Genomic DNA, 10,000 nt, shown 5'->3' with positions numbered 1-10,000 from the left:
TAGTAGTTTTGATGCACGAGACCGGGTTATAGTGATGGGTGATTTGAATGCAAAGGTGAGTAATGTGGCAGTTTGAGAGAATAATTGGTGTACATGGGGTGTTCAGTGTTGTAAATGGAAATGGTGAAGAGCTTATAGATTTATGTGCTGATAAAGGACTGGTGATTGGGAATACCTGGTTAAAAAAGAGATATATACATAAGTATACGTATGTAAGTAGGAGAGATGGCCAGAGAGCGTTACTGGATTACGTGTTAATTGATAGGCGCGCGAAAGAGAGACTTTTGGATGTTAATGTGCTGAGAGGTGCAACTGGAGGGATGTCTGATCATTATCTTGTGGAGGCGAAGGTGAAGATTTGTAGAGGTTTTCAGAAAAGAAGAGAGAATGTTGGGGTGAAGAGAGTGGTGAGAGTAAGTGAGCTTGGGAAGGAGACTTGTGTGAGGAAGTACCAGGAGAGACTGAGTACAGAATGGAAAAAGGTGAGAACAAAGAATGTTGGGGTAGGAATGGGATGTATTTAGGGAAGCAGTGATGTCTTGTGCAAAAGATGCTTGTGGCATGAGAAGCGTGGGAGGTGGGCAGATTAGAAAGGGTAGTGAGTGGTGGGATGAAGAAGTAAGAAGATTAGTGAAAGAGAGGAGAGAGGCATTTGGACGATTTTTGCAGGGAAATAATGCTAATGACTGGGAGATATATAAAAGAAAGAGGCAGGAGGTCAAGAGAAAGGTGCAAGAGGCGAAAAAGAGGGCAAACAGGAGTTGGGGTGAGAGAGTATCATTAAATTTTAGGGAGAATAAAAAAATGTTTTTGAAGGAGGTAAATAAAGTACATAAGACAAGGGAACAAATGGGAACATCAGTGAAGGGGACTAATGGGGAGGTGATAAGTAGTGATGATGTGAGGAGATGGAGCGAGTATTTTGAAGGTTTGTTGAATGTGCTTGATGATAGAGTGGCAGATGTAGGGTGTTTTGGTCGAGGTGGTGTGCAGAGTAAGAGGGTTAGGGAAAATGATTTGGTAAACAGAGAAGAGGTAGTAAAAGCTTTGCGGAAGATGAAAGCCGGCAAGGCTGCGGGTTTGGTTGTTACTTCAGTGGAATTTATTAAAAAAGGGGGTGACTGTATTGTTGACTGGTTGGTAAGGTTATTTAATGTATGTATGTCTCATGGTGAGGTGCCTGAGGATTGGCGGAATGCTTGCATAGTGCCATTGTACAAAGGCAAAGGGGATAAGAGTGAGTGCTCAAATTACAGAGGTATAAGTTTGTTGAGTATTCCTGGTAAATTATATGGGAGGGTATTGATTGAGAGGGTGAAGGCATGTACAGAGCATCAGATTGGGGAAGAGCAGTGTGGTTTCAGAAGTGGTAGAGGATGTGTGGATCAAGTGTTTGCTTTGAAGAATGTATGTGAGAAATACTTAGAAAAGCAAATGGATCTGTATGTAGCATTTATGGATCTGGAGAAGGCATATGATAGAGTTGATAGAGATGCTCTGTGGAAGGTATTAAGAATATATGGTGTGGGAGGCAAGTTGTTAGAAGCAGTGAAAAGTTTTTATCGAGGATGTAAGGCATGTGTACGTGTAGGAAGAGAGGAAAGTGATTGGTTCTCAGTGAATGTAGGTTTGCGGCAGGGGTGTGTGATGTCTCCATGGTTGTTTAATTTGTTTATGAATGGGGTTGTTAGGGAGGTGAATACAAGAGTTTTGGAAAGAGGGGCAAGTATGCAGTCTGTTGTGGATGAGAGGGCTTGGGAAGTGAGTCAGTTGATCGCTGATGATACAACACTGGTGGCTGATTCATGTGAGAAACTGCAGAAGCTGGTGACTGAGTTTGGTGAAGGGTGTGAGAGAAGAAAGCCGAGAGTAAATGTGAATAATAGCAAGATAAGAGAGATTTGTGGTAATAAAAAGAGTGTGGTTGAGAGAGCAGAAGAGGGTGTTTTGAAATGGTTTGGGCACATGGAGAGAATGAGTGAGGAAAGATTGACCAAGAGGATATATGTGTCGGAGGTGGAGGGAACGAGGAGAAGAGGGAGACCAAATTGGAGGTGGAAAGATGGAGTGAAAAAGTTTTGTGTGATCGGGGCCTGAACATGCAGGAGGGTGAAAGGAGGGCAAGGAATAGAGTGAATTGGAGCGATGTGGTATACCGGGGTTGACGTGCTGTCAGTGGATTGAATCAAGGCATGTGAAGCGTCTGGGGTAAACCATGGAAAGCTGTGTAGGTATGTATATTTGCGTGTGTGGACGTATGTATATACATGTGTATGGGGGTGGGTTGGGCCATTCCTTTCGTCTGTTTCCTTGCGCTACCTCGCTAACGCGGGAGACAGCGACAAAGAAAATATATATATATATATATATATATATATATATATATATATATATATATATATATATATATATATCAGAATATGTTTGGTGTAGTGTGATCTGAAACCATCCATAGGTCATGAGAGAGAGAGAGAGAGAGAGAGAGAGAGAGAGAGAGAGAGAGAGAGAGAGAGAGGTGATGGGGTGGGGGTGTGACTGGGTATTTTGGGGGGAGGGAGGGCGTTTGGGGGGGGGGCTGTTTTGAACCTGGGGGTTGGGGAGGGGTAGAGGAGGGGGTATAGGAGACCGGATGGGCAGGAGGTGGAGGACGGTGGAGGAGGAGGAGGAGGAGGAGCAGCTGAGCGGCGGCGCGGGCGGGCAGGGCAAGGCAGGGAGGAGGAGGAGGAGGCTTCAGTATGGCCGCGGCCTTGGTGAGGGAAGGACCACGCGTCCTCGTCCGTCTCGAGTGTGGTGTGGTTGGGTGGGGAGGAGCCAGGCAGCCAACACGTGTGTGTTTACGAACTACCAACACCTGCAAACGACCATTTTCTATCTCTTAACTATTGGATCGCGGGGATTTAAGTGTCATGGTGAGGGCAACTGTGTACTGGGGTAGGAAGGAACTGTGAACGGTGATGTGAGGGTGTTCAAGTGTCGGTACTGGAGCAGTGAACATCACTCACACAGACACACACACACACACACAGGTCAGTCTCGTCTTCGCCATGTTTATTTCTCACATCATTACTCACTCCCTCTCGAATGACCTCATTAATTAATCAGCCATTAATCATTATTAATCTAAAATATTAATCTAGAATATTATATATATATATATATATATATATATATATATATATATATATATATATATATATATATATATTCCTATGAGTCCACGGGGAAAATGAAACACGAAAAGTTCCCAAGTGCACTTTCGTGTAATAATCACATCATCAGGACTCATAGGAATATCTTGGATCACGCGCAAAATTGTGATCCTTTCCAATATATATATATATATATATATATATATATATATATATATATATATATATATATATGTGTGTGTGTGTGTGTGTTTGATTATATTATTGTTTACGTATCACTAATTGCTTTTGTGTTTGTTGACAACTGGACTCTTTAACTGCCAATTCGAGTTCTGGAGGCAGGTAGTTAACAGAGTCTTGTTGATATAGCATGTCTCGACGTAATGATCGTAGACTGTTACACGATTTGTATAGCTAACGACGTAGTTTTAGTCTCTTAACGACCAATTACTGAAAGGAAAATGTTTGAATAACCCACGGCACGTCGCCTAACGACCCCCGGCTTAATGGGCAGTTAGAGAGCAGTTTGAGTGATCTCCCAAGCACTGCAGTTCAACCTCCCTCTCCCCCCAATTAGACTAATTAGCCTAATGATGGTACGCAACAGCGGGACTGGAGGGTAATTAACATATGTTCTTCATGTGGGGTACAAATTTTGCCACGCTGGATGAACACACACACACACGGTTTGGTAATGTATATATATATATATATATATATATATATATATATATATATATATATATATATATATTATGTTTGTATGACGTCAGCGTTAATGATGTTTATAATGTTTATGATGGGTCACGGACACACACACACACACACACACACACACACACACACACACACACACACACACACACACACACACACACACATACATATATATACACACACACGTACACACTATATACACACACACACACACACACACACACACACACACACTCGCATATACACACACACACACACACACACACACGCTCACACGCATGTACACACATACATGTATACACACACGTACACACTATACACACACACACACACACACACACACACACACACACACATACATATATATATACACACACGTACTCACTATACACACACACACACACACACACACACACACACACACACACACACACACACACGCATACACACACACACATGCTCACGCATGTACACACATACATATATACACACACGTACACACTATACACACACACACACACACAGAGATTGGGGTGGTTTTAATTGTATTTATTAAGTCCTGTTTTGGTACCAGGTGTGGGGCACCTCGTCCCGTTTTCCATAGCATGGTGGGATTGGGACCGGTTTTTTTTAATGTAAATTTGTTGAATTTTGATTAATGTTTATTCTTAGATGTTTTTAGTGGTTATTTTGAACTTAAAAAGCTTATGGTTTAAGGGTTATTTATTTATATATCAAAATGTGGTGTCACTCTATTTATATAGTATGATTTTGAAGCTGTAGAAAACGGGAGATGGGATTGTTACAACCTCCGCCACGTAGTTACCAGCCAAACAAGTGGTTCAAAGATCAAAAAAGAAAAAAAGATATTCTCGTTAGTGTTAATAATGATAATAATAATAATAATAATAATAATAATAGTAATAATGATGATAATAATAGTAATGATGGCTTAAGAAAGGGTGGAATAATGTATATTACAGCGATCTTGTTTTTATTGTTTATATATATATATTTTTATAACGTTATAATTGTATAGAACATTATTAATATTGATATTGATCAGAATATTAATATTCATATTACGAGTCGAATATTTGACCGTTAAGATATTCCCGAATATAAATCCATCGTATAATGTATATTAAACCATCTTGCTGGTTTAAAGACCAGATATATATATATATATATATATACATCTGAGTGTTTATATAGATGAATATATAGTTTTTTAGATATGGATAATTCCTTTAGCTTTTGATTGAGCTAAAATCACTTTAGTTGGGTTATTTATCATTTATTTACGGTTTAAAGCACGACTATATACATTTGTTTACCGGCCTCTGCCCATCACCCCAGACACCAAGTGTTGGGGAGGGAGGAGGACGAAGGGAGAGACGGGTTGGGGGAGAAGAAGAATTCACATGTGAAAATGCATCACCATATTTGTCACCGGGGCCCTAAAGGCACGACGGCGGCCATCTTGCCCGCCATCTGGTGGCGCTCGGGGGAATTACCGTGTTGTTGTTCCCTGGCCCAGGTGGCCCCCTACCCTTCACCTGGCCCAGGTGGCCCCCTAACCTTCTTCACCTGGCCCAGGTGGCCCCTAACCTTCTTCACCTGGCCCAGGTGGCCCTACCCTTCAGGTGGCCCCCTACCCCTCACCTGGCCCAGGTGGCCCTAACCTTCTTCACCTGGCCCAGGTGGCCCTACCCTTCTTCACCTGGCCGAGGTGGCCCTAACCTTCACCTGGCCCAGGTGGCCCTAATCTTCACCTGGCCCAGGTGGCCCTACCCTTCTTCACCTGGCCGAGGTGGCCCTACCCACCTTCACCTGGCCCAGGTGGCCCTAACCTTCTTCACCTGGCCGAGGTGGCCCCCTACCCCTCACCTGGCCGAGGTGGCCCTACCCTTCCCCTGGCCGAGGTGGCCCCTAACCTCCTTCACCTGGCCGAAGTGGCCCTAACCTTCACCTGGCCCAGGTGGCCCTAACCTTCACCTGGCCCAGGTGGGACCCTAACCTTCTTCACCTGGCCCAGGTGGCCCTAACCTTCACCTGGCCCAGGTGGCCCCCTACCCCTCACCTGGCCGAGGTGGCCCTACCCTTCCCCTGGCCCAGGTGGCCCTAACCTTCTTCACCTGGCCGAGGTGGCCCTACCTTCTTCACCTGGCCGAGGTGGCCCTACCTTCTTCACCTGGCCCAGGTGGCCCCCTACCCTTCACCTGGCCGAGGTGGCCCTAACCTTCACCTGGCCCAGGTGGCCCTACCCTTCACCTGGCCGAGGTGGCCCTAACCTTCACCTGGCCCAGGTGGCCCTAACCTTCACCTGGCCCAGGTGGCCCTAACCTTCACCTGGCCGAGGTGGCCCTACCTTCTTCACCTGGCCGAGGTGGCCCTACCTTCTTCACCTGGCCCAGGTGGCCCTACCCTTCACCTGGCCGAGGTGGCCCTAACCTTCACCTGGCCCAGGTGGCCCTAACCTTCACCTGGCCCAGGTGGCCCTACCCTTCACCTGGCCGAGGTGGCCCTAACCTTCACCTGGCCCAGGTGGCCCTAACCTTCACCTGGCCCAGGTGGGCCCTAACCTCCTTCACCTGGCCGAGGTGGGCCCTAACCTCCTTCACCTGGCCGAGGTGGCCCTAACCTTCTTCACCTGGCCCAGGGGGCCCTAACCTTCACCTGGCCGAGGTGGCCCCCTACCCCTCACCTGGCCCAGGTGGCCCTACCCTTCCCCTGGCCGAGGTGGGACCCTACCCTTCACCTGGCCCAGGTGGCCCTAACCTTCTTCACCTGGCCCAGGTGGCCCTACCCTTCTTCACCTGGCCCAGGTGGCCCTACCCTTCTTCACCTGGCCCAGGTGGCCCTACCCTTCACCTGGCCCAGGTGGCCCCCTACCCTTCACCTGGCCCAGGTGGCCCTACCCTTCACCTGGCCCAGGTGGCCCCCTAACCTTCACCTGGCCGAGGTGGCCCCCTACCCTTCACCTGGCCCAGGTGGCCCCCTACCCTTCACCTGGCCCAGGTGGCCCCCTACCCTTCACCTGGCCCAGGTGGCCCCCTACCCTTCACCTGGCCCAGGTGGCCCTACCCTTCACCTGGCCCAGGTGGCCCTAACCTTCACCTGGCCCAGGTGGCCCCCTAACCTTCACCTGGCCGAGGTGGCCCCCTAACCTTCACCTGGCCGAGGTGGCCCCCTAACCTTCACCTGGCCCAGGTGGCCCTACCCTTCACTTGGCCCAGGTGGCCCTAACCTTCACCTGGCCCAGGTGGCCCTAACCTTCTTCACCTGGCCGAGGTGGCCATGGCCCATCTTGTGGCGGGCCAGGGCGGGAAACACGCCCGGGGCGGCGTGGGAAGGCGCGTTATCTCGTCGCATATGGCGCGGAAGGGGGGGTGGGGGGGGTTAGTCACCTCGATGATAGACCGGTAGATTGGCTGGCGTGGGCGCGCGGGGGCGCGGGCCAGCCAATCAGAGACTGGGTGCGCCTCTGTACTGGTGGTTTACCGGTTTGAGGTTTGGCTACTGGTGATGTGTTGATGGGGGGGGGAGGGGGGGCTTGATGGGGTGGGGTTATTGACGTGGGGGGGGAGGTTGATTTCATGGTGGTGAGGGGCCCAAGTGTACTGGTAACATGGTGAGGGCCCCAGTGTACTGGTAACATGGTGAGGGCCCCAGTGTACTGGTAACATGGTGAGGGGCCCAATGTACTGGTAACATGGTGAGGGCCCCAGTGTACTGGTAACATGGTGAGGGCCCAAGTGTACTGGTAACATGGTGAGGGCCCCAGTGTACTGGTAACATGGTGAGGGGCCCAATGTACTGGTAACATGGTGAGGGCCCCAGTGTACTGGTAACATGGTGAGGGCCCAAGTGTACTGGTAACATGGTGAGGGCCCCAGTGTAGTGGTAACATGGTGAGGGCCCAGTGTAGTGGTAACATGGTGAGGGGCCCAATGTACTGGTAACATGGTGAGGGCCCCAGTGTACTGGTAACATGGTGAGGGGCCCAGTGTACTGGTAACAAGGTGAGGGCCCCTTTCCTCGAAGCCCAGCTGATATAAATTACAGGGAATAAACCCCTTTGGGCAGGAAGGAGAATTTATATAGTTTTTTTTTGCCACCAGTCGAGTCTGTGTATATATATATAAATGCCTTGAGGCTGGCGACTTCAGCTATCACAAAATGACCACAATGTCGGCCATACTTGTTTATATGCCGATTTATATAAATAAATATATATATATATATATTATATATATATATGTATATATATATATATACACACACACACACGAGATGTTAGTCATAATATATAACTTCATTACATTAATGTAGGGCTTTTAAGTTGTCATTGTCCGTTTTCTATGACTGGCGTACTCACTCCGTTTTTTGTGGGGAGTTCGTCCTTAATGGCGTAGATTGGTAACATTATCTTGTTTTTTTCCTTCTTGAGTTATGGGATGAAATGACCGTTACCCCGCGGCCATGTTGGAGGAGGTAGACAGTGGTAGATAGAAAACGGGGGGGGGGGGAGGTGTATACTGGCTGGATTATTATTGTCAGCCATTTTCAATGGTCGTTAACTAACTTACAATTGTATTAGTTAATTGATTTAGTCATACCACGTGGACCTGACCTTCACGCAACAAGCTAGGCGAAAGAAAATGGGATGCTCCTGTTAATTGCTCAGTTTATTTAGGGGGGACTCGTATGGGCAGACCCGTAGTAAAGGGCTGGTAAATAAGTACCGCTAAAGGTATTTTGTATTTATATGTACTATTAGTTTCTTATATAAATATTTATGTAGATAGATAAATATTTAGTAGACAGTACAGTCTTGTCGGTAAATACGTACCGTCTTGTGTCGTTAAATAAGTACCGTCTTGTGTCGTTAAATAAGTACCGTCTTGTGTCGTTGAATAAGTACCGTCTTGTGTCGTTAAATAAGTACCGTCTTGTGTCGTTAAATAAGTTCCGTCTTGTGTCGGTAAATAAGTACCGTCTGGTGTCAGTAAATAAGTACCTCCTGTTGTTGAATAAGTACCGTCTTGTGTGGGTAAATAAGTACCGTCTTGTGTGGGTAAATAAGTACCGTCTTGTGTCGTTAAATAAGTACCGTCTTGTGTTGTTGAATAAGTACCGTCTTGTGTCGGTAAATAAGTACCTCCTGTTGTTAAATAAGTACCGTCCTGTGTCGTTAAACAAGTACCTCCTGTTGTTAAATAAGTACCGTCTTGTGTCGTTAAATAAGTACCGTCTTGTGTCGTTAAATAAGTACCGTCTTGTGTCGTTAAATAAGTACCGTCTTGTGTCGTTAAATAAGTACCGTCTTGTGTCGTTAAATAAGTACCGTCTTGTGTTGTTGAATAAGTACCGTCTTGTGTCGGTAAATAAGTACCTCCTGTTGTTAAATAAGTACCGTCCTGTGTCGTTAAACAAGTACCTCCTGTCGTTAAATAAGTACCGTCTTGTGTCGTTAAATAAGTACCGTCTTGTGTCGTTAAATAAGTACCGTCTTGTGTCGTTAAATAAGTACCTCCCGTTGTTAGATAAGTACCGTCTTGTGTCGTTAAATAAGTACCGTCCTGTGTCGTTAAACAAGTACCTCCTGTCGTTAAATAAGTACCGTCTTGTGTCGGTAAATAAGTACCGTCTGGTGTCGGTAAATAAGTACCTCCTGTTGTTAAATAAGTACCGTCTTGTGTCGGTAAATAAGTACCTCCCGTTGGTAAATAAGTACCGCCTTGTGTCGGTAAATAAGTCCCGTGAATTATGATGGAGAAGGGACCATGGTTGACGTGAGATAATGACCCTCGTCCAGGCCTGTGATTGGTTAATGGCCGTGAGTGATGAAAGCGTAGCGTGCAGGACGCTATGGCGGAATGAAGAAAGAAAAAAAAAAGGAAAGAAATATAAGAAATAAAAATGGCTGCCTTAAATGGCCGTTGTTATATAAAGCAGTTACAGTGCATGGCGCCACAGTAATATTAAAAAAAAATGGCTTGATATTTATATATCTTCTTAGCAACAAGCGTTTTATATATATATATATATATATATATATATATATATATATATATATATATATATATATATATATATATATATTCCTATGAGTCCACTAGGGGGAAAAT

General features: G+C 46.2%; 1 protein-coding gene across 3 annotated transcripts in view; it reads left to right on the top strand.

The window, feature by feature from the left end:
* The window catches only part of LOC139767424 (uncharacterized), a 119,820-nt gene that overhangs the window by 36,378 nt on the left and 73,442 nt on the right, over positions 1–10,000 (top strand). Inside the window, exon 1 of one of the 3 annotated variants that reach the window (XM_071696799.1) lies at positions 2,730–2,909. The exons of 1 other annotated variant lie outside the window; for it this stretch is intronic. The gene's annotated coding sequence lies outside the window, so the exon portion shown is untranslated. Of the gene's footprint in view, positions 1–2,729; positions 3,027–10,000 lie in introns of those variants that run through there. One more of the 3 variants, XM_071696798.1, reaches the window with a different exon arrangement.

Source organism: Panulirus ornatus, chromosome 61 (genome assembly GCF_036320965.1).
Source record: "Panulirus ornatus isolate Po-2019 chromosome 61, ASM3632096v1, whole genome shotgun sequence".
NCBI lineage: Eukaryota > Metazoa > Arthropoda > Malacostraca > Decapoda > Palinuridae > Panulirus > Panulirus ornatus.
This window is presented reverse-complemented; position numbering and strand designations above follow the sequence as displayed.